The sequence below is a fragment of the Bos grunniens genome, chromosome X, assembly GCF_055505025.1.
Source record: "Bos grunniens cultivar Pamir isolate PY7600 chromosome X, Bosgru_T2T1.0, whole genome shotgun sequence".
NCBI classification, from domain to species: Eukaryota; Metazoa; Chordata; class Mammalia; order Artiodactyla; family Bovidae; genus Bos; species Bos grunniens.
Genome location: NC_141194.1, coordinates 108,115,751 through 108,140,411, shown reverse-complemented (window position 1 = coordinate 108,140,411; position 24,661 = coordinate 108,115,751). Strand labels below are relative to the sequence as shown.

At 42.9% G+C, this 24,661-nt stretch overlaps 1 pseudogene across 1 annotated transcript; it reads left to right on the top strand.

The window, feature by feature from the left end:
• Positions 1 to 10,260: 10,260 nt before the first annotated feature.
• Positions 10,261 to 11,102, top strand: LOC147341115 (14-3-3 protein theta pseudogene; annotated as a pseudogene). Its single transcript, XR_015159484.1, has one exon. The product of XR_015159484.1 is annotated as a 14-3-3 protein theta pseudogene (transcript).
• The last annotated feature ends 13,559 nt before the right edge of the window (positions 11,103 to 24,661 follow it).

Below are 24,661 nucleotides of genomic sequence, written 5' to 3'. Positions count from 1 at the left end.
CTATATAGGCAATCATGTCTGTGAAGGACAACTCAGAGATGTGCTGACACTTACCCAGAGCAGCAGGACCCTCGAGTCAGGGAAGCATGAGTGCCATGTTGGGGTGATGTTCAGAAGGACCATGCCAGCCTGAAAGGAGCCACTGGCACTTGTGAGGTTTCCATGGGCAGGTGGATGCAGAGGCTGCTGGAAGCCAGGAAGAAGTTATCCCCCAGGTAGTAGTGGCCAGTGAGGGAATGGCAAGTTCACAAAGGGGAGAAAGGAGCCTGCTTGGCTGCCCAAGAATCTGTGGAGAGTTTGAGGCAGGGCTGGGAGCGCCCAGGGGCTGGGAGCTGGAGCAGAGCGGGTGGTAGAGGAAGAGGTCTGTTGAGCAATCAAAGCAGGCTGCAGCTGGCAGGGAGCTGGTGAGCACTGCCTGGTAAGAAGGTAAGAGAGAGCTCCAGGCTCTCCCTAGAGGAGGCAGGAGGGGCTCGTTGGGCTGCACAGAGCTTGGGCCCTCAGCAATTGTGGTACAGAGAATCCCTTCCCGGGTTGTGAGCCAATGACTCTCCCACTCAACCCTTAGAGCCTGAGGGCCACCTCTCAGGTCACACAGCTGAGAGTCAGCTGGTTGGTGGTGGTGGTTTAGTTGCTAAGTCATGTCTGACTCTTGCGACCCCATGGACTGTAGCCTGCCAGACTCCTCTGTCCATGGGATTTTCTAGGCAAGAATACTGGAGTAGGTTGCCATTTCCTTCTTCAGAAGATCTTCCTGATCCAGGAATCAAATCTCCTACATTGCAGGCAGATTCTTTACCTACTGAGCTATGAGGGAAGCCTGGGAGTCAGCTAAGTGGAGAGAAATGCTGAGACGCCCTCTGCTGGCAGTCTTGCTGGGCTTCTAGGCATTTAACTAGGCTGGCCGTCCTCTGGACTTTATTCCCAACAGCGAAGTGTGCTGTAGAGGGGTATATTATGGAAGCCTCCTGTCACTTAGAGGCCAAGAGTCTCTGAATCTGGACTGAGGTCTCTCCACAGCACATCAAACAAAGTGATTTTGTGTCTATTCCTCCCCTGATCAACATCTGCTGGCTGCTGGCTCTGGGCAGGGACCAGTGCTAACACTCAGGGGAACCAAGCCAAAAGACAGAAGACCTTAGAGGTTGAACTAAGCCAGCGGCACAATGACAATTTCTTTACCTGCACCAGGGATCCCAGTCACCTGCCCTCAAAGTCCTGAGTCGGGGGGTGAGGTGGTGGAGGGAAGAAGAGGAAGGAAGAGGGTAGAGTGTGTATTCACCTGGATGTCACAGGGGACTCTCAGATGCAAGTGTGGCCACAAAACCTCATCCCCAACCCTTTCATGATGATGCCCATAGCAAAGACCCCAACCAACATCAATTACATGTGACACATAAGGCAATGCTGCTAATGTGAGTAGCAGTGGTACTCCAAGAGTTGGAGGAGGCAGTTCATCTGAGACTTGAATGAGGAGGAGGGGGCCACCATGGAAAGTTCTCCTCTATGTGGCGCAGCTTGTCCCACACAGAGGAGGAAGGAAAGCAAAAGCCACAGTTGGGAACAAGCTGGATGTGCTCTGGAGCCAGCCAAGAAGGCCATTGCAGCCAGAGGCTGGTGAGGAGACTGGGGGTGAAAGTGGTGTGGGAAGAAGAGCCTAAGAGGAGGCCAGCAGAGGTGCAGAGGAACTGCTGACCAGAGAGGGGACTTTGGAGTTTATTCCAAAGAGATGGGGCGACACTGGGAGAACCTGTCACCAGAGAGAAGTGGGGTCTTGTGGTATTGCAAAGACTCTGTCCCAGCTGCTGTGTGGATAGGAGTGAAGTAAACAAAGGGGCCAGAGCAGAAGCAGGGGGATGAGTAGACAGGGCCAGGGACCGTGGAGATGTGGGCAGAGGGAGCAGTCACCAACTAGAATCACCAAAATCTGATGAGAGGTTAGGTTGGAGAGGAAGAACAAAGGAGAGGGGAGGGCAAGGAGAATTCTGGCATCTTTACTTAAGCAACTGGATAGAAGGAAGAGCCCTTGGGGTAAGTGGTGGTGAGGGGGTGGAGAAACGAGTGTGTTGAGGGGGATGAAGCATTGCAGTCTGGACATCTTCATTCGGACGTGCCCTTTGGGCATCCAAGTAGGAGTTACTTTGATGAACAAATGCAGAGTTCAAGGAAGAAGGCCTTCCCAGATACAGAAACTTTGGAGCCATCTGCAGGCAGATGATCCCTCTGATGAGAGTGGAGTCCAAAGTACCAAACTCTATTTCCAGCCCAGGCAGCATTGCTCTGGTACACCGTCTAGCCTGGGTGGCAAAGGAAAAAGGGAGGACCTAGGAAAGAAGGCTGACTCAGGACCAGAGAGCTGGTCATCTCTGGTGAGGTACAAAACCCACACTGCCCTCAGGGGCAAAGGGAGCAATGTCCCAGAGCCCACGAGGTTGGTGAGGGCACAGGAGGCAGGGAACAAACTAACAACACTGCTCCCAGCACTCCAACTCTCCTGTACACATCCTCTGCAAAGACCCCAGTTTCTCCTTCCATCTCGGTGGGAAATGGGGCAAGGACTTCCCCAAGGACACAGAGAAAGTTACAGGCCCTAGGAGTTGACTGTAACTAGCAGAAGCACACTCATTTTCTCCACCAACATTTCTTAGCTTCCCAATTTTTCTACTGTTTTTTGGTTTCCAAAGTATTTTTTTAATATTTATTTATTTATTCTTGCCTCTGCTGGGTCTTTGTTGCTCTGCAGGGCCTTGACTGTTCTGCCATCTAACTAACTGTGAGATGGAACTGGTGGTGATAAAATGCGAGGGAAGAGCAGAGCTGTGACAAGGGCAGGAGTCTTTAGCAACAGTGTCAAGAAACTGAGCCCTGGGCGAGAAGCAGGGCAGGCAGGGATGTTCAGCAAGTTCTATCTGAGGGGGAAAAGCAGGGGTGACTCCAGGAACAAAAGCAGAGATCCTGAAATTGGGAAGATATTCAATCTACAAGTTGGTATCTAGGACTTCAGTAGGAGGTCCCAGCAGGCTCCACAGCCACACTGACATTGTGATAGTCCTTGCTGTCCCTGTGATATTCCAGGCAGGACCCAGTGGTCCCAGGCATGAAGAGAAGGGCCATCAAGACAGGGAGCCGGAGCCAGATAGGGCATACAAGGACATGTCTCCTGTAGGAGAAGACATGGGTGTTCCCGTTCTGGAGGGGAACAGCCCACCATGCAGATATGTTTGGCAGGGGGACAGGGAGAAGCAAGCTGCCTGGAATAAGAATCACATTGCAGTGTCCACACGTATGATAGAGTAGGGTGAAGATATGTGACTGGTTTCTGGAAACAGTGTGAGGGTCTACAATGGGCTGAGGTCCAGCGTGGCCCAAGGCTATATATGGCCAGTTGCATACCACAGGTCAAGATGTCAGGCTGCCTGCATCAAAGCACAGAGTCTGGATGACCATGGATTCTTGTCTTACTGCAACCTGGAGATCCAAGACTGTCCAAACATTACCCAAAAACATTTCGGCATTTGCTGCCATGACTATTGCTTTAAGGTAAGGAAGAGGGGTGGTGTTGCTGAGAACACCATCCAGAGCTGGGGATTCCTTTTGGATTCAGAGAACATGGAGAAGGCTTGATTTCTGTATGCTCATGCTCCATCTCAGGGGCTTTGCAGAAGTGGGAGCTGAGTGAGCTCTCAAGTCTAAGGGAGTTAATGAGTAATGACAAGTCTATGTGCTTAATACTGTGAGGGAAACAAAAGCAGTCTTATGGGGAAAGACTATTCCCAACAGAAGGCCAACAAGTGCAAAACACTTCAGGCAGGAGCATGGAGTATTTTAGCTCATGTGGCTGGAATAGCGTGAGTGAAAGATTAGTGGTAGGAGATAAAGTCACAAGGATGCCTAAGACCTGGATCATGTAGATGTTGGAGGACCCAGAGAGATTTTAGATTTCATTATAAATGAAGCTAGAACCTACTAGATGGTTTGACTGGAGAAAGACGAGGGCTGACTCAAGCTAAAGAAAACAGTCACTTGATTCAGGAATTGGCATGGCAGATGTCAAGATGGTGGCTGGATTGGGGATATTGTTTGAAAATAGTACTAGTAGTCTGTGGGTTGTGGAAAAATGAGAGGAGTCAAAGGACACTTCAAAGTTTGGGGCCCAACCATTACCTGAAGGGATGATGGTGCCGTTTACTGAGAAAGGAAATACTGGAGGGGAGCAGGTTTGAGTGAAGGGAAGGTGTTCAGCTCAGTTCAGTTCAGTCGCTCAGTCGTGTCCGACTCTGTGACCCCATGAATCGCAGCATGCCAGGCCTCCCTGTCCATCAACAACTCCCGGAGTTCACTCAAATTCACGTCCATCGAGTCGGTGATGCCATCCAGCCATCTCATCCTCTGTTGTCCCCTTCTCCTCCTGCCCCCAATCCCTCCCAGCATCAGAGTCTTTTCCAATGAGTCAACTCTTCACATGAGGTGGCCAAAGTACTGGAGTTTCAGCTTTAGCATCATTCCTTCCAAAGAACACCTAGGACCGATCTCCTTTATAATGGACTTGTTGGATCTCCTTGCAGTCCAAGGGACTCTCAAGAATCTTCTCCAACACCACAGTTCAAAAGCATCAGTTCTTCAGTGCTCAGCTTTCTTCACAGTCAAACTCTCACATCCATACATGACCACTGGAAAAACCATAGCCTTGACTAGATGGACCTTTGTTGGCAAAGTAATGTCTCTGGTTTTTAATATGCTGTCTACGTTGGTCATAACTTTCTTTCCAAGGAGTAAGCATCTTTTAATTTCATGGCTGCAATCGCCATTGGCAGTGATTGTGGAGCCCAAAAAAATAAAGTCTGAAACTGTTTCCACTGTTTCCCCATCTATTTCCCATGAAGTGATGGGACCAGATGCCATGATCTTAGTTTTCTGAATGTTGAGCTTTAAGCCAACTTTTTCACTCTCCTCTTTCATTTTCATCAAAAGGCTTTTTAGTTCCTCTTCACTTTCTGCCACCAAGGATGGTGTCATCTGCATATCTGAGGTTATTGATATTTCTCTTTGCAATCTTGATTCCAGCTTGTGCTTCTTCCAGCCCAGCGTTTCTCATGATGTACTCTGCATATAACTAAATAAGCAGGGTGACAATATACAGCCTTGATGTACTCCTTTTCCTATTTGGAACCAGTCTGTTGTTCCATGTCCAGTTCTAACTGTTGCTTCCTGACCTGCATATAGGTTTGTAGATGACTGAAATTCCAAGGAGAGCTACATGGGGAGCTTCTGTGATCGTATGGATATGTGCATTTGTGTTCCCGGGAAAGGCCAGGGCTGGTGAAATCATGTAGGGTGTGAGTAGGTGGGGATGGGGGCTGACACTGAGCCCTTGTGTCTTTCTAGCATTTACAGATTGGGAAGAGCAGGGAGTCTACAGAGGAGGATGAGAAGTCACACAGAATATAATGCCCCAAGTGACACAGTTTCTCCAGAGAGTCCAGTGGTCACAGTGTCAGTGGCACTGAAAGATTGAATGGGATGAAGCCTGAGGACTGCCCTTGAATTTTGCAGCATGGTGATCATTGATGACCTCAGTTGAAACAGTTTTGGTGGAGTTATGGGGATAGAAGCCTGACTGGAGTGGGTTCATGTGGGAATGGACAGAGTCACTCTGAAACACTCTCCTGATGGGTTGGCATTATAAGACAGCAGTGCAAGTGGATAGTGGGGCAGAGGTGCCAGGCATGGGTTTATGCTGATGGGAGTGGTAAGAGTCACAAGCAGAAACTGATGATGCAGGAGACATGGATGCTGATGGTGATCCTGATGTACATCTGGAGGAGAGAAAAATGGGTCCCAGTTAACACATGGCAGGGACAGAAAAGGCTGAATCTGTGGGTCATTATTATGGAGAGGTTCCCAGGTTGGTGGGTGGGAGAATGAGGAACTTCTTCACTAGTTGCCTCTGTTTTTCTCAGTGAATGATGAAAGGATCACCTTTGAGGGGTGGGGAGGAGTGCTGGACACTTGAGAAGAAAGGGGAGGATTTGAAAATTGTCTCAGAGACAAGGAGGGTGGATGGGCTCTGCAGAGCCTGCTTGAGGGGAGGACTTGTGCAATCCTTTGGAGACCAGTTAGCACGTAGTGTGTTGTTCCCTAACCAGGTTCAGCCACAGATGTGAAATGGGGACACTGACATTTACTGGGGCAGAGGCTGTGCCAGGTGAGTCGGCACAGTTTATACTGTGCTCAAGGGAACAGTAATAGAGAGGTGATGGCAGAGACTATCCGACTGAGTTGGAGGTCATGGAAGTCAAGGAGAGGGGCAAATTGGTTGTGATGAGTTCTAGAGCAGCAGTTCTCATACTGGAGCATGTGACTCACACTTCACTATCCCCTGAAGGGCTCCTTAAGACAGAGTGCTGGGCCCCAGCAAGGTTTCTAACTTGGTACATCTGTGTGGGACCTGAGAATTGGCTTGTCTAAGAAGTCCAGACAATGCTGAGGCTGCTGGTCCACAGAGAGTCTGGCCAGAGCAGTGGCTGAGGTAGAGAGGGGCCCAGAACATTGAGGAAAGGAACAAAATGCTAGGTAGTTGGAAGCCCTTCCATCTGCACAGATGCAGAATTGACTCAGGAGTAGAGGTGCAGAGATTGTGACATGCAGTTTGGCAAAGAACAGTCTATTTTCCTGATTCCTGGGCTTACGTGAAAAGTTATTAGAAACCGCTATCAACAATTAAATACCATTAAATTGGATAAGTGGGAAGAAATGGATGCATTCCTAGAAACATACAACATACTAATACAGAACCAAGAAGAAATTGAAGGCTTGGAAAGACCAATAATAAATAGATTAAATCAGTAACCAAACACCACTTAATAAAGAAAACCTCAGGGCCAGGTCTTCACAGGCAATTCTAACAAATATTTAAAGAAAAATTAATAACAATCCTCCTTAAACTCTTCCAAAAATAGAAGAAAGAACACTGCCAAACTTATTTTATGAAGCCAGCATTAATTACCCTGACAACAAAGTCAAGCATAATATTAGAAATAGGGCTATGCTATGATCCATCAATCCAACTTCTATGTATATACACAAAGGAATTGAAATCAGGCTCTCAAAGCAGTCTCTGCATTGCCTGTTCACTGTAGCATTGTCGACAATAGTCAAAACATGGAAACAATCTAAATGTGCAGTGATTGATGGATAAGAAAATGTAGTACATACATTAAAATTGGATATTATCCAGCCTTTAAAGACAGAAGGAAATCCTGTCATTTGCAGCAACATGGATGAAACTGTAGGACATTATGCTAAGTGAGGTAAGCCAGGCAGAGAAGGGCAAACACTTCTTAGTACCACTTACACAAGGAATCTAAAATAGCAAAATCCTTAGAAGAGAGTAGAACGGTGGTTGCCAGGAGCTTGGGGAGGAGGTGAAATGGGGAGGTGACGGTCAAAGGATAGCCTTTATATTCAGGGGACCTGAGTCCTTGAATCCCTATTCCCTGTAACACTTTGAAGTCTTAGGTGGTACAGATGACGAACTTCCCCATGGACATTTGCAAGCTGCAGAAGCCACTGTCTCTTCCTCTCAAGAAGCACCTTCCATGCAGCACCTCACCTAAGCCCCCCTAGCTTCCCTGCTAGGTCATTGGCCCATTTGGGGACAAGGAAATAAAGACCTAAAAAGGAAAAAGACATGGGGAAGCACCTAGCTTGTAGATGGCACAACCAGGACCTCAACCCAGGACTTCAGATTCAGGTTCTCTGCCATAGTCCCCCAAGCTGCCTCCACCATTGCTCAGATAGCATCAGATCAGGACTCAACAGCCAAGATATTCAGTAAAACAAGATATATAGCTCGGGACCAGCAGCAGGTAAAGGCCAGGATAAGTGGGCATGTGTGGGAAGTGATGGTGCTGTCCTGGTGCTTGGGAAGCCTCTGGGCCACATGGTCAACTCTGCTTGAACACAGGTTTGCATGCTAAAAACCAGTGGAATTGACCCCAGTGTCTGAGCTTCATGGGGCCTGGTGATCCTGGCAGCCCCTTAGCCTTAGCACCTGTTCAACTAGAAGCGCAGAACAGAGTATCTCCCTTGAAGGCAATGGGAATGGGTAGCAACCAGGCCCTCCACCACCTATGAGCCTGTTCTGCCTTTTCCCCAGAAGACACATTGATCTGGACTATTACTTCCCATGCCTGGAGCATTCGTCCTCCCCAAGAGCCTCTGACTGCTAACTGGATTGAGTGTGTGTTTCCAATCTCATGGATACTTTCTTTTACTTCCTTCAGGCTGAGAAGAAAATGATGACTCCAGGACAAGTTTGACTATCCCCAGTTACCCCAAGTTGCTGGCTCTTCTTCCTGCACTTCCTCCCTCATGCTTTTGATTTGTTCATGTTTGCCCTTCTTAAGTTGAACTTGCTTACATCCAGTAGCGTATCTTGATGATCTTATGATAATCCCTTGTGTGTGTACCTTTTTATAGCTGAAAAAGCACTTCCCATCCATGATCTTACTTCAGGCTCAAGCAAAAAGTGTTGAACAATAATTCCGTTTGACTTCCCCAAGACTGGTCAGCTTCCTGATGAGTTTAGGTGGCCTGAGTGTGACTTTGGGACTTGAAAGCAGAAGCAGACCCCCCTGAAGCTTCTTAGGGGCCAGGTTAAAGACTGTTGACTATCCCTAGTAGGTAAATTGTGGACACTGAATGCTGGGGATTGACATAGGCTAATGTTTAGCTTGTCTATTTGCCATATATATTTTTTGAACTTTCCATATCCTTTTACAACTAGTTTGTTGCTTTCAATTGAGTTACATAGCAGATTTTAGTTACCTCCTCCTACCTAGCTTTCAGTACAGCTGAGTTCTTCCCCGCAGGCATGTGGACATGTATTAGAAAGTTTACACATTAGGTCTAAATTATCTGTGATGTAATTCTTAAGAGGATACTGACCAAATGAACATCATGTCTGAATTTTGATAGCTGATTGATACCTTTGACCTCAATTTCCAACCCCTAAACTTCACAGGGATCCCCTAAAGTAGGTCTTAGAGTACATAGACTCCAGAAAGATTATGAAGGGATAAAATCAGTTAACATTCTTAAGGCCTTACTACATAGCAGGCATTATAACAGAGTGATGGCATTAATCCCCGTGCTAATCTTGTGCAGAGCATATTCTTCTCCCCAGTGTGCAAATGAGGACATTTAGGCTCAGACAAGAGGTCAGAACCATTGCTGTATCTCTCCAGTAACTGTAACCATAGTCCTGAGCCTTTGTGGAGGTTACCTGGTCCTCCCAGGGAAACTGCCCCCCTCAGACCTTCCCTAAGGCACACTTTCACAAAGAGAGGCAGGTGGGAAATTGCACTCCTCCTCTGGGCATCCTTGGTAAAATATAAGAAGAGCCAAACTGGCCCCCTCACCTCCTCTTTTCCATGAAAACACCTCTAAACTGAAATACTCTTAGCTGGGAAGAGATATGACTCACAGATCTTCCCAAAGAAGAGCTCATCCACCCAGGAGAAGATCCAGTTGTTTAGCTGATCTGAGTACAGGGACCTCAGTGACATCCCATTTTCCAGTTCAGACTCTGTCCCAAGCTAGCAGCAACTACCAAAATCCCAGGTACTTAGAACAGGGACTCCCTTTGGCCAGCTGGACAGATGTAGACCCATGCAACTGGGTTCCTCGACCTTTGGGGCCAGCGTTACTGTGTAAATTGGGCTTCCCTGATAGCTCCATTGGTAAAGAGTCTGCCTGCAATGCAGGAGACTCCGATTCCTGGGTCAGGAAGATCCACTGGAGAAGGGATAGGCTACACACTCCAGTATTCTTGGGCTTCCCCTGTGGCTCAGCTGGTAAAGAATCTGCCTGCAATGTAGAAGACCTGGGTTGGATCCCTGGGTTGGAAAGATCTCCTGGACGAGGCAAAGGCTACCCACTCCAGTATTCTGGCCTAGAGAATTTCATGAACTATGTAGTTCATGGGGTCACAAAGAGTCAGACGGGACTAAGCAACTTTCACTTTCACTGTGTAAGTTTTGCAAAGCGAAAGGACAAACTGACAGTTTTTCTGATTAAAAATGAGGGTCTTGGGAGCAGACAGGGAGGTCGAGCCTGGACCCGGGGGGCTGGCGAGGGGTGGGGGTGGGGGGCGCGGCGAGGAGGCCTTCACGTCTCCACGGCCACGGCGCGAGTGCCACTACTTGGATCCCTCTCCTGGCTTCGAAGCTGATCCAGAAGGCCAATCTGGCTGAGCAGGCCAAGCGCTATGATGACATGCCCACCTGCATGAAGGCCGTGATGGAGCAGGGTGCGGAGCTGTCTAACGAGGAGCACAACCTGCTGTCAGTGGCCTACAAGAACGTGGTCTGGGGCCGCTGGTCCGCCTGGAGGGTCATCTCCAGCATCGAGCAAAAAACCGACACCTGGACAAGAAGTTGCAGCTGATCAAGGACTCCCGGGCAAAAGTAGAGTCCGAGCTGAGGTCCATCTGCACCACGGTCCTGGAATTGTTGGATAAGTATTTAATAGCCAATGCAACTAATCCAGAGAGTAAGGTCTTCTATCTGAAAATGAAGGGAGATTACTTCCGGTACCTTGCTGAAGTTGCTTGTGGTGATGACCGGAAGCAAACGATAGATAATTCCCAGGGAGCTTACCAAGAGGCTTTCGATATAAGCAAGAAAGAGATGCAACCCACACACCCCATCCAGCTGGGACTGGCTCTTAACTTTTCTGTATTCTACTATGAGATCCTCAATAACGCAGAACTGGCCTGCACACTGGCTAAAACGGCTTTTGATGAGGCTATTGCAGAACTCGACACACTGAATGAAGACTCGTACAAAGACAGCACCCTCATCATGCAGCTGCTGAGAGACAACCTCACATTATGGACATCAGACAGTGCAGGAGAAGAATGTGATGCGGCAGAAGGGGCAGAAAACTAAGTGCATACAGGGTGTCATCTTTCTTCCCCTTGAAACCTTTTTACTCATCTCCATTCCTTATTCCATTTAGATTTCCTATAGCAAAGAAACCCATTCCTGTGTATGGAATCAACTGTTTATAGTCTTTTCACACTGAAGCTTTGGGAAAACTCCATTCCTTGATTTGTGTTTGTCTTAGCCTTGCTGGTGGGCAGTTACTGCTGTAGAAAATTATTAATAGCTTCGTTTCATACAAACATAAGTAACTTCCAAACACTTATGTAGAAGACTAAAAATGTATCTGGTATTTAAGTAATCTGAACCAGTTCTGCAAGTGACTGTGTTTTGTATTACTGTGAAGATATGAAAATGTAGCTAATTACAATTTAAAGGGTGTTCTACATAACTTCTTAATTTCTACATTCCCTCCCTTACTCTTAGTCAGAGATTTCCTTTCAGGATTTTCCATCCTCTTAAAGTATTCCTTTTTAGTAGGAATCCAGAAGTATTAGATTGAATGGAAAAGCATTTGACATTTTGGGGCTGGGGGAATCACAGATTAAATGCCTCCTGTATCATATGTGATGGAGGTCTTGTGTATCTGTGACAACAGGGAGTTTCCTTATTCACTCTTCATTTGCTGCTGTTTAAGTTGACAACTTCCCTTCCCAATAAAAACTCACACCTCCAAAAAAATAAAATGAGGGCCTTTTCTCCTAATTTTGAAGAGATTGGGCTGCCTTTCTGAGTGTCTGGTGTCCTCCGCCAGCATTCAGAAGTTGTTTTGTGGAAGTTGCTCCACATTCAAATAATCTTTTTTTTTTTTTTTCGATGAGTCTGTGAGGAAGAAAGTGGTCTCCCCATCCTATTCTTCCACCATTTTGGGACCGCCCCTTCTCTTGATTTAATTAGAAAATGTCTCTCCATCTCTGTCCAGTTTCTGAGCCCTGTGCACATTGGATGGTGGACTTGTCCAAATGATCAGAGAATAACATTCAGTTTATTTGCCTTGATGTGCATAAGATTTGCTCTGGAGGGGAAAATTGGCACAGCATGCCATGTACTGACACAAAATATGAGCTGGTTTTCCTCAAGACTAGCTCTCAGCCAGGGACTTGGCACATGGTAGGGACTGACACATAGGTGCTGAATGAATTAGTGAAAGGGAAAGGGGTCCAAGATAGGCTGGCTTCCCCACCTTCAAGATACACTATGCCTTTAAGGGAGTTTTAGAACCAATGTGCAAGATACTGATTTCAATCTGAAAAAATCTCTTTCATGGTTGAAATGGCTCAAAATTCTGCAGACTTAAGGAAAAAAGTGGTTGCATTACACTTGCCTTGTTTTTAGTTGCCTAGAATTTTTAATCATACTTGCTTGACTCATGGTAATGTACACAAACATAATAAATGGTAAGATACTTCATGTGTAAATGTTAAGGTTTCCTTTTTTAAGTGTAATAACTTGGTGCATTTGGCTGTGTCATTAATTTTCTCCTATTATTTGAAGCCATTCTCCTTACAAAGGCAAATAAATACTTTTAAGAAGTATCAAATATAAAGAGAAAAGACAGAAGTATCTAGAAACTATACATGCACAGGAGGTGTGCAATTCTAGGCCTGTCAAATCTTTTTTAAAAAAATTATTTTTATTGGAGTGTAGTTGCTTTTCAGTGTTGTGTTAGTTTGTGCTGTACAGCAAAGTGAATCAGCTATACATATACAAATATTTCCCCTCCCTTTTGGAGTTCCTTCCTATTCAGTAGACCAATCAGATTTTCTTTTTTTTTTTAGACCTATCAGATCTTAATGAGTAATGTTTTATTCTTTTGGGCCCATCCTTTCATTGCTGATAGGTGGCTCCTTCGTCCTTACTGAACACTTGCAATGACCAGGAGCACAGTCCCTTACAAGCCCATTCTGTCTCTGGAAATGCATTCCTCAGTTGAGTTACAACTTGTTCCCTTTAACTATCATCCACTGATAATCTATAATCCCTCTCTTATATGCTAACCCCTAAAATATGTAAATGTGCTTATTGGATTCTTCCTCTGTCAACTCTTCCCATTTAAACACCCCTGTTCCCATCAACTCTGGCAGTAATTCTGAATAGACATCTCTCAAACACCCTTCTCAAAGATGCACCCTAAACCACACATTGCAACCCATCCCTCCAGATGTGTACCAACAGGAAAGACTTCTCATCTTATTTATTAGGGCCAGTGGCCCAGGCTGTTAGAATCCTGTTGAATAGTCATTCTGCATATCAGTTGATCCATGCTTCCAAGATTTTTACCCGAAAAAATCTATGGAATCTATGGAATTCCAAGACGTGGAATCCATGTCTTGATCCCACCTGGGGCCAAAAAGAATTGATCAGGAAATCATTCCAAAGATAGAAGACATGACAGAGAAATCCTTCCACTACTGAGCAGGGACGTTGGGACCCAGTAATCAGTAGATATTGAACTAGTATCCCTGTGGCTACATTCTCACCGCAACCTCAGCCACCATCTTGGCTACATGAGTACCATTAGGAAATGAAGAAGATGCTTTATCAATTCAAAGGACAAGAACTATAACAATAGCTCCTAACCAGATATTTCTAGGACTCTCTGTTGGTAATAGTATGTGACACAAACACCCCACCACCAGCCCAAATAGATTAGTACTATTTTGAAAAATGACTTAGCAGAGCAGTTTCCCAGTGAGCCACTTGATCCCCATACTCAGCCTTTGCTATTCCTCCTTCCTCTTTACAGATCCATACCTATGAGGGCCCCCAACCCATACACCCCATGTGGGGTCCTCTGGGGGACTCTGCTTATTAATGCATTCCACCTGTGAATTTCCACACAACACATTTCTCTTGTCCTGTTTGTCTGCACAGTATCTTTTCCCCATGAATTTCCCAGTGGAAGAAATCTTCCACCAAGGGACCCAAGAGTGGTTATATTGAATTTGAAGTTGAGATTGCTACCTGGTCATTTGGGGCCCCTCTTGGCACTGAATCAACAAGACAGGTACTATTTTACCTGCTGGCTGACTGCTCCTGATTATTGAGGTGGAATTGAGTTACTACTATACCGTGGAAGCAAGAAGGATCATATCTGTAACCTAGGAGAAAAATATGAAAGTGTCTCCTAGTGTTCCCATATCCAATAATGCAAGGTAATGGAATGCTATAATGATTCATGCAGGCAGGACCAGTAAGGGATCAGATTGGTTCAGAATAAAGATTTGTATCTTATGGCCACATAAACAACCAGATACAACTAGATGAGGTTATAGGGAACTGAAATGCTAGTGGAAGAAGGAAGTTATAAATACTGAGTATGACCTCATGGCCAGTTGCCAAAATAACAACTATAGAAGCTACGCATACTTGGTCTTGCTTTGTTATTATATGGTTGACTCAAATGCCCATTATTTTTTATTTCTCCCATTCCCAAATGCTGTGTTTGAATTGTGTGGGTGTTACTTAATAATATAATTTAACCTATAGAGTACCGTATATCAAAGTGTAATTATGACAGAACTAGAGAAGGAGTAAGACATCCCCCAGAGAATGGAGTGTATCTAATTGGACTTTTGCCATCCCACCTTGCTGAAGAAGGCAGAGGTGCATTCACCGATATGAGGAATAGCTGCATCATGCTAAGCAGAAGCATGATGTTGCTACTGTTATCATTTGGAAAAAAACCATGGAGAGAAGAGGTGGACTGTGCTGGATTGGCTGTTAGCAGCTAGGCTGCATCTCTGACCCTTTGTACATTTTCTACTCAATATATTGGATAGTCCTTGGAACTACATGTCCCAGAATCCCTCATCAGAGCACCTCCAGGCTTGATTATCAAGCTACTAGAGTACTTTGAGGAATGAAGAAGCCCTTATTCCCTGGCAGTAGCACTGGGCAATAAGGAGTGTCAAAAAGAGGTTATACCTAAGTTATACCTGGTTTCTTTCCCAATGACTTCTGGGGAACCTCCTGAAAATCATCCATGACAGTCCTGCCTGCAGCTGGAATCACTGGGGGCTTTTTCCTAGTGTATCAGCAGCAGCCTCCCTGACCTTCACTGCTCCAACCTTTCACTGGTTGTGAAAGCCACTGATTTCCTGGTCTCAACCCTTCCTGCTTAGAAAAGAGTGGCACTATTCTGACAGGCTACACTGTTAATGCTGTCTCCACCCAGCCTTCTTCTGCACCATATACCCTGCCTGTGAGTGGCTTCTGCACCATGCCATCTGTCCCATGAAAAATCCCCATGTGAGGCCTTCCTCACTGTACACACTGAACAACTTCTGCACAGTGCTGTAGCCCAAGAAGCACCTTGTGTGCCAGACTCAATATCTAATGACATCTGCAGGATTCTCTTTCCTCTGAACATCCTCTGAACACAGCCCCACTCATGAATGCTCCCTGTGTTCCCTCCTCATCCCATCCCCCTCTGCTCAGGAACTCCTGTCTGCTGACCTCCTCCTCTGGGTGCCTATCATATTGTTATGAGCTGTGGATAGCTTAACATAAATGAGAAAGGGTTTCTTATGTCCAGCATATAGAGCATGAAAGCATCAGCAATGTTCCAAACAAAACCTATAATCGTCCTTCATCAGTTTGTTAAGTCCTATGTAAGAAATTCTCGTCCTTCTCAGTCTTGAGTTAGCAGCCTCATGAATCTATCAGCTCATTCCCTAGAGTTCTGGAAACTCTGGCTCACTGCAGTGATAGGATTTCAAAGTTATTTAAGTAATGGCATCAGAAACTTGTGCCTCAGAACATTTGGCAAAGTCCTTTTCCTGAGGGTCTGAGACAGTTCCTTTTTCTTGAAGATACAGGACTATAGCAAGCACTTTCAGGGAAGCATAAGTGCAAGAGAAAAGATTTAACATGCCCATAGTTAAAGATCTGGTGAGAGTTCAACACAAAAATACTGCAACTGACAAGGAAATTTGGTTGTTTGTGTGGCATGCAAAATTTAAAAAGATAACTAGAATTATGATTGGTCTGGTCCCATCACTTCATGGGAAATAGATGGGGAAACAGTGGAAACAGTGTCAGACTTTATTTTTCTGGGCTCCAAAATCACTGCAGATGGTGACTGCAGCCATGAAATTAAAAGATGCTTACTCCTTGGAAGCAAAGTTATGACCAACCTAGATAGCATATTCAAAAGCAGAGACATTACTTTTGCCAACAAAACTTCGTCTAGTCAAGGCTATGGTTTTTCCTGTGGTCATATATGGATGTGAGAGTTGGACTGTGAAGAAGGCTGAGCACCGAAGAATTGATGCTTTTGAACTGTGGTGTTGGAGAAGACTCTTGGGAGTCCCTTGGACTGCAAGGAGATCCAACCAGTCCATTCTGAAGGAGATCAGCCCCGGGATTTCTTTGGAAGGAATGATGCTAAAGCTGAAACTCCAGTACTTTGGCCACCTCATGCAAAGAGTTGACTCATTGGAAAAGACTCTGATGCTGGAAGGGGTTGGGGGCAGGAGGGGAAAGGGATGACAGAGGATGAGATGGCTGGATGGCATCACTGACTCGATGGACGTGAGTCTCAGTGAACTCCGGGAGTTGGTGATGGACAGGGAGGCCTGGCGTGCTATGATTCATGGGGTCGCAAAGAGTCGGACACAACTGAGCAACTGATCTGATCTGATCTGATCTGAAGGCATGATTTATGGTCCAAGATGTGATCTATCCTGGAGAATGTTCGGTGTGCCATTGAGAAAAAGATCAAGGCCATTGTTTTGGCGTGAAATGTCCTATAGATATCGATTAGGTCTAACTGGTCCATTGTATCATTTAAAGATTGTGTTTCCTTGCTAATTTTCTTTTTGGTTGATCTATCCATAGGTGTGAGTAGGGTATTAAAGTCTCCCAGTATTATGTGTTACTGTCAATTTCCCCTTTCCTACTTGTTAACATTTGCCTTACGTATTGAGGTGCTCCTATGTTGGGTGCATATATGTTTATTATTGTTATATCTTCTTCTTGGATTGATCCTTTGATCATTATGCAATGTCCTTCTTTGTCTCATTTCATGTTCTTTATTTCAATGTCTATTTTATCTGCTATGAGTACTGTTATTCCTGCTTTCTTTTGGTATCCATTTACATAAAATACCTTTTCCAACACTTCACTTTCACTCTGTATGTGTCCCTTTATTTGAGGTGGGTCTCTTGTAGACAGCATATATAGGGGTTTATATTTGTAACCATTTTATGATACATCTTTTGTCACCTATGACTCCATTTATCCATCCCTCTATCCAATCATCAATCGATCATTTTCCTTGGTGCATTGTGGTAAATTATAGACATCAGTATGTGTCTCCTTAAGTATTTCAGCAAGCATGCCATTAAGTAGTGAGCCATATTTGTGTACAGCAGTTTTCTTTGGATATAAACTTTACATACAATGAAATATACCAATCTTTTTTTTCCCCAATCATGTTACTTTTTAATTGAAGTATAGTTGATTTACAGTGTTGTGTTAATGTCTGTTTTAAAGCAAAGTGTTTCAGCTATACACATATATGTGTATATATACATTGTGTGTGTGTGCACATTCTTTTATTTAATCTTTTTTTTTTTTTTTTTTTTTTTGCTACACTGTGCAGCATGTGGGATTAGTTCCCTGACCAGGGATTGAAACTGCATCCCCTGCAGTGGAAGTGTGGAGTCTTAACCACTGAACTGCTACGGAAGTCCCATATATATGTTTTTCCATTATGATTTGTCATAGGATATTGAATACCATTCCCTGTGCTCTATAGTAGGAACTTGTCTATCCATTCCATGTACTCAAATTTATATCTCTTAACCGCAATCTCTTCTTCCATCCCTCCCCCAATTCTTTCTTCCTTGGAAGCCAAAAGTCTATTCTCTATGTCCATGAATGTGTTTCTGTTACATACATATGTTTGTGTGTGTGTGTCATATCTTAGAGTCCACATTTAAGTAATATTGTTTGGTATTTGTCTTTCTCTGTGTGCTTCATTTCACTTAGTATGATCATCTCTCAGTCCATACATGTTGACTGAAATGGCCTTATTGTTTTTGCTGTACAGATTCTTGGATCCTTTTAACCACACTTAGAGGTATTCATCTGTGATTTGTTTCCCTGATATACTATTAAAACATGTGTAATACATCACTCTTGGGATAGTATGTCCATTTTGAGGCTATATTAGGATTTTTCTATGTATATGTCAGTCAGTTCAGTTCACTTCAGTCATTCAGTCGTGTCTGACTCTTTGAGGCCCCATGGACTGCAGTTCCTGATGCCAGGCTTCCCTGTCCATCACCAACTCCCAGAGTCTACTCAACCTCAGGTACATCAAGTGGGAGATGCAGTCCAACAATCTCATCCTCTGTTATCCCCTTCTTCTCCCACCTTCAATCTTTTTCAGCATCAGGAACTTTTCCAATGAGTCAATTCTTCACATCAGGTGGCCAAAGTATTGGAGTTTCAGCTTCAACATCAGTCCTTATGAATATTCAGGCTGATTTCCTTTAGGATTGACTGGTTTGCTCTCCTTGCAGTCCAAGGACTCTCAAGAGTTTATATGAATATGAATAAATATTTATTGTTTTTATGCTGCCCTCTCATGGAGAAATAGAAGAAGGCTTATGAATGTGGTTTATAAAATGCAAATTTATTCTTTACATGTTGAAAAAGATAAGGTATAATTATTAAAAATTAATACATGCTCTCATTCCTTGGTGCATTTTGTGGTAAATTGCAGACATCAATATGCAACTCCATAAGTATTTCAGCAAGTGTGCCATTATCTAGTGAGCTGTTTGTTTAGAGGAATTTTCTTTGAGATATAAGCTTTACATACAATGAAACATACCAAACTTTTTTTTCCAGTCATGTTATTTTTCACTTGAAGTATAGTTGATCTACAGTGTTGTGTTAATTTCTGCAAAAAGATTTCGTTTTACACATATATGTGTGTATATACATTGTTTCTGTGTGTGTGATTATATATATATATATATATAGCACCAGGTAAGTCCCATAGATGGGATAAGGCAATGGCAGCCCACTCCAGTACTCTTGCCTGGAAAATCCCATGGACGAAGGAGCCTAGTAGGCTGCAGTCCATGGGGTTGCTAGGAGTTGGACACAACTGAGCGGCTTCACCTTCAATTTTCACTTTCATGCATTGAAGAAGGAAATGGCAACCCGCTCCAGTATTCTTGCTTGGAGAATCCCAGGGACAGGGAAGCCTGGTAGACTGCCGTCTATGGGGTCACACAGAGTCGGACACGACTGAAGTGACTTAGCAGCAGCAGCAGCAAGTCCCATAGATATTCTTTTTTATATTATTTTCCAGTATGGTTTATCATAGGATACTGAATGTAGTCCTCTGTGCTCTACAGTAGGAAATGGTTGTTTATACCTTCCTTATGTAATAGTTTACATTTGCTAACCCCAACTTCCTATTCTTCCCTCCCTGAACCCCCTCCTTCTTGGAAACCATAGGTCTGTTCTCTATTTCCATGAGTCTCTTTCTGTTGCACAGACATGTTCGTTTGTGTCATAATTAGATTCCACATATAAGTGGTATCATTTGCTATTTGTCTTTCTCACTCTGACTTATTTCACTTTGTATGATAATCTCTCAGTCCCTCCATGTTGCTACAAATGGCATCATTTCAATTTTTATGGCTGAGTACTATTCCGTTTTATATATATACCGCTTCTTTATCCATTCATCTGTCAATTAACATTTAGGATGTTTTTATATTTTGGCTATTGTGAATAGTGCTGCTATGAACATTGGAGTGCCTGTATCTTATGAGATTACAGTTTCGTCTGGGTTTATGTCCAGGTATGGAGAAGGAAATGGCAACCCACTCCAGTATTCTTGCTTGGAGAATCCCAGGGTTGGAGGATCCTGGTTGGCTGCCATCTATGCGGTCGCACAGAGTCAGACACGACTGAAGCGACTTAGCAGCAGCAGCAGCAGCGTGCCCAGGAATGGAATTTCTAAATCAGATGATAATTCTAGTTTTACTCTTCTGAGGAACTTCCATAGTTGTCTATAGTGGCTTCACCAACTTACATCCCCACTTACAGTGTAGGAGTGTTCCCTTTTCTACACATCCTCTCCAGCTTTGTTATTTGTAAACTTTTTGATGGTGACCATTATGACTGGTATGACATGATACCTCATTGTAGTTTTGATTTGCATTTCTCTATTAGGGATATCAAGCATCTTTTCATGTACCTCTTGGCCATCTGTATGTCTTCTTTGGATAAATGTCTCTTTAGATCTTCTGCTCATTTTAAAAATATTTATTTATTTTTGGCTGGACTGTGTCTTCCTTTCTGTGCTTGCACTTTTCTCTAGTTGTGGTGAGTGGGGGCTACTCTCTAGTTGCAGTATGAGGAGTTCTCATTGTGGTGGCTTCTCTTGTTGCAGAGCAGGGGCTCTAGGGCATGCAGGTTTGAGTTGTTGTAGTGTGTGGGCTCAGTAGTTGTGGTACATGGGCTTAGTTGCCCCTTGGCATGTGGAATCTTCGCAGAGGAGGGATCAAACTCATGTCCCCTGCATTGGCAGTGGGATTCTTAACCAGTGGACCACCGGGCATGTCTTTGGCCATTTTTTCATTCAGTTGATTGTTTTTTTGATATTGGGCTCCATGAGCTTTTTTGTACTTTGAAGATGAATCCTTTGTTACTTTATTTGCAAATAATTTCTCTCATTCTGAGAGGTGTATTTTAATTTTGTTTACAGTTTCTTTTTTTTTTTTGTTGTTTTTGCAAAAGTCTTGAAGTTTAATTATGTCCCATTTGTTTGTTTTTATTTCCATTAGTCTATGAGATGGCTCAAAAAAGATCTGTGATTTATGTCAAAGAGTGTTTTTCCTGTTTTCCTCTAAGAGTTTTATAGTGCCTGGTCTTACATTAAATCTTTGATTCATTTTGAGTTTATTTTTGTACATAATGTCAGGTAGTATTCTTTTTGCATGTAGGTGTCCAGTTTTCCTGGAACAACTTATTGAAGACACTGTCTTTACTCCATTGTGTATGTTCTAGCCTTCTTTGTTATAGATTAGGTGACCATAGGCATATAGATTTATCTCTGAGCTTTCCTTCTCACACCATTGATCTATATTGGTGTTTTTGTGCCATATCATACTCTATTGATTACAGTAGTTATAGAGTATAGTCCGACATCAGGGAGCCTGATTCCTCCAGCCCTGTTTCTATTTCTCAAGATTGCTTTGACTAATTGGGATCTTTTGTGTTTCTATACAAATTGTAAAAAAAAAAAAAAAAAAGTTCTAATTCTGTGAAAAATGGTATTGTATTTCCATAAGAATTGTACTGAATCTGCGGATTGCTTTGGGTAGTATAGTAATTTTCACAATATTGATTCTTCCCATCCGAGAACATGGTTTGTCTCTCCATCTGTTTGTGTGATCTTTCGTTTTTTTCATTATAGACTTCTGAGTACAGGTCATTGTCAAGGCAAAGGCACACAATGTACTTTTATTTATGTCTAAATTAGTGAAACAAAATATGCACTGCAAAGTACAAACTTTCTTAGCTTGAAAAGTACAAAGTCTTCTTATATTGGAACATAAAACATCTTAATTGTCAGTTATTTTGATACTATCAACCAAAGAAAATAAAATAACATTATTTTGGGCTACTTAAACTGTATCTTTCACAGATGTTTCTTCTTATGCTTTTACAACCATTATTATTCTCTTTCATTTATGAATGTAACTAGAAATTTGTTCTATTGAGTGGGTGTTAAAAATTACTCCTCTCTCGAGTGTGAAACAGATGGTTTACAGTACTGTTGAGAGACTTTTACTGCCATAAACCTCTTACAATTCAGCTCTACTCTCTAGGTTTTTATTATAATTTAGCTCTACTGTCTAAGCTTTTTGTGTCACTTTGTTTAGGCTGAGGGTTTTCTCATATATTTCTAGTAGCTTCAGAGTTTCTGTTAGGAAATGTGTTGTTATTTAGTTGCTCAGTCGTGTTCAGCCCATGGACTGTAAGCGCACCAGGCTCCTTTCTCCACAGGGATTCTCCAGGCAAGAATACTGGAGTGGGTTGCTAAGCTCTTCTCCAGGGGATCTTCCTGACCCAGAGATGGAATTCACATCTGCCAAGACTCCTGCATTGCAGGTGGATTCTTTACCACTGAGCCAAATATATGTTGTCTACAAGAAACCCACTTTAATTATGAAGATTTATAATCAGTGTAAAGATGGAAAAGCCCAAACAAGCATTTATCTTTTAACAATTAATAATAAGAAAAATCCTTCATTTTATTTTGCCTTCATTTATTTTTTATAACACTCTTTCTTTCTTAACTCATAGTTTCTCCTTAATATCATCTTATTCTGTGTAAATAACTGCTTTTCACATATCTTACATACCAGATATCTGCTGAGAATGAAATCCCCAATTTTTTGTTCCTATGAGAATATCTACTTCTCCTTTATTTTTGAAGGATGATTTTCCTGGACATAGAAGCTAAGTTCAGTAGTTTTTTTTTTTTTTTTTAAGAAAAATATTTATTGGCATGTTGTTCATGTACCATGAATTTACCAGTTAAATTGTATGATTCATTGATTTGTAATTTCTTCATAGGTTGCATAACCATAGCCATTCCCTCATTCTAGAATATTTTCATCACTCCAAAGGGAAATACCCCCCAGTTGTCAGACATTTTCCATTTCCTTTTTCATCTGGACCCTGACATCCACTCCTCTCTGTTCTGTCTAGAGAATTACATAATCTGGGACATATTCATTCACATGAACAGAATAATGCAACATGCAGGCTTTTGTGCCTGGCTTGTTTTAATTAACATAATCACTTCAGAGCTATAGCATGTTATAGCATGTATCAGAACTCCATTCATTTGATGGCTGAGTAATATTGCATCATGTTTTAATTATTTGATCAACAGTTGATGGACATCTGAGTCATTTTGGCTGTTTTTTTTTTAATTTTTTTAATTTATTTCTTTTAAAACTTAATTTTTAATTTGATAATTTTAATTTTTTTAATTTAATGGCTTTTAACTAAAATGTAATTACATTTTTAATATAATGGCTTTAAAGAATTTTGTTGTTTACTCTCAAACCTCAACTTGAATCAGCAATAGGTGTATATATATACATATATATATATATATACATATATATATATACATATATATATATATATATATATCCTTCCCTCTTGAACCTCCCTCACATCTCCCTCCCCATTCCACCCCTGTAGGTTGATTCAGAGCCCCTGTTTGAGTTTTCTCAGACTTTCAGCAAATTCCTGTTGGCTCTCTGTTTTACATATGGTAATGTAAGTTTCCATGTTACTCTCTCCATACATCTCACCCTCTCCTTCCTTCTCCCCATGTCCATTTTTCTGTGCTCTATGTCTTTTTCTCATTTGCAGCCCTGCAAGTAAAATCTTTGGTACCATCCTTCTAGATTCCGTATATATACGTTAGTATACAACATTTATCTTATGCCTTGTGACTTACTTCACTCTGTATAATAGGCTCTAAATTCATCCACCCCATTAGAACTGACTCAATGTGTTCCTTTTATGACTGAGTAATAATCCATTGAAAACTGACATTTCCCAGTCCTGTGGTCAGTTTACCTCCCAATCCTAAAGAAGGGGAATTCCAAAGAATGCTCAAACTACTGTACAACTGCACTAAATTCACATCAAGAAAAATAATGGTCAAAATTCTCCAAGTGAGGCTTAAAATCTTTATTGATACTAAGGGAACATTTCATGCAAAGATGGGCTCGATAAAGGACGGGAATGGTATGGACCTAACAGAAGCAGAAGATATCAAGAAGAGGTGGCAAGAATACACAGAAGAACTGTACAAAAAAGATATTCATGACCCAGATAATCACGATGGTGTGATCACTCACCTAGAACCAGACATCCTGGGATGTGAAGTCAAGTGGGCCTTAGAAAGCATCACTACAAACAAAGCTAGTGGAGGTGATGGAATTCCAGTTGACCTACTTCAAATCCTGAAACATGATGCTGTGAAAGTGCTGCACTCAATATGCCAGCAAATTTGGAAAACTCAGCAGTGGCCACAGGACTGGAAAAGGTCAGTTTTCATTCCAATCCCAAAGAAAGGCAATGACAAAGAATAATCAAACTACCGCACAATTGCACTCATCTCACATGCTTGTAAAGTAATGCTCAAAATTCTCCAAGCCAGGCTTCAGCAATACCTGAACCATAAACTTCCATATGTTCAAGCTGGTTTTAGAAAAGGTAGATGAACCAGAGATCAAATTGCCAACATCCGCTGGATCATGGAAAAAGGAAGAGAGTTCCAGAAAAGCACATTCATCACATGCATCAGGCTTTCAGGTAAAGTCAGATTTCAACTTGTTTACAGAGAATCACCTCCAGGTCACCAGATTTGCATCTCCTTTGCCCAGCACCTATCATAATGAACAAAAGTTTTAGACTTTAATTATGAATGTGGTACTACTGTTGATGGGAATGCAAACTAGTACAGCCACTATGGAAAACAGTGTGGAGATTCCTTAAAAAACTGGAAATAGAACTGCCATATGCCCCAGCAATCACACTGCTGGGCATACACACCAAGGAAATGAGAATTGAAAGAGACACATGTACCCCAATGTTCATCACAGCACTGTTTATAATAGCCAGGACATGGAAATAACCTAGATGTCCATCAG